The sequence below is a fragment of the Cavia porcellus genome, unplaced genomic scaffold, assembly GCF_034190915.1.
Source record: "Cavia porcellus strain 051 isolate PalLab524CR breed Dunkin Hartley unplaced genomic scaffold, mCavPor4.1 scaffold_10, whole genome shotgun sequence".
Lineage (NCBI taxonomy): Eukaryota > Metazoa > Chordata > Mammalia > Rodentia > Caviidae > Cavia > Cavia porcellus.
This window is the reverse complement of record NW_026947493.1, coordinates 15,774,030-15,774,626: the sequence shown is the minus strand read 5'-3', so window position 1 is coordinate 15,774,626 and position 597 is coordinate 15,774,030. Positions and strand designations below refer to the sequence as shown.

At 32.5% G+C, this 597-nt stretch overlaps 1 non-coding gene across 1 annotated transcript; it reads left to right on the top strand.

Moving 5' to 3' along the window:
- The first annotated feature begins 287 nt into the window (after window positions 1-287).
- LOC111754711 (U6 spliceosomal RNA) lies at window positions 288-393 on the top strand. Its single transcript, XR_002789380.1, has one exon. It is a non-coding gene; the product is annotated as a U6 spliceosomal RNA (small nuclear RNA).
- Window positions 394-597: the final 204 nt, after the last annotated feature.

Sequence of the window (597 nt, the reverse complement as noted above, 5' to 3'; positions counted from 1 at the left end):
TTACACAAGAAACTGAAACCTTACAGTAAATAGAAGAAAAAAATTGGATTAGTGCTTTATCCTAAGCAGTAGAAGTAGGTGCTCAAGTTTACAAAATCAAAGCATAAAAATTAGGGAGAGGGAACACCAAAATTTTAAAAATACTTTTACCTCCTACACAATTGAGATTCTGGTTTCAGCCATATGCTAATTCTGAGAACAAAGCATCTGAACTTTCTTGCTGATAAAATTTTTACATAGTATCCTTCACTTCATATTTAATTTTCACATCATGTTAAAAAAGGCCCGTGCTCGCTTCGGCAGCACATCTACTAAAATTGGAACGATGCAGAGAAGATTAGCATGGCCCCTGCGCAGGATGACACGCAAATTCGTGAAGCGTTCCATATTTTTTCTCTGTTAGTTCATCAAAAAGAATTGTTTATGTTGTCATTGCTTGATTGTCTATTCAATTTTTATGCTTTGATTTTGTAACCTGAGCAGTTACTTCTAAGATAACAGTGTGTAATATATTAACAAGTACTGATTTCTTAGTTTTTTTTTTGAAATTCTGTATTATTGTTACCCTTTTTCTGTCTTGCTTTCTAAAAATAAAAA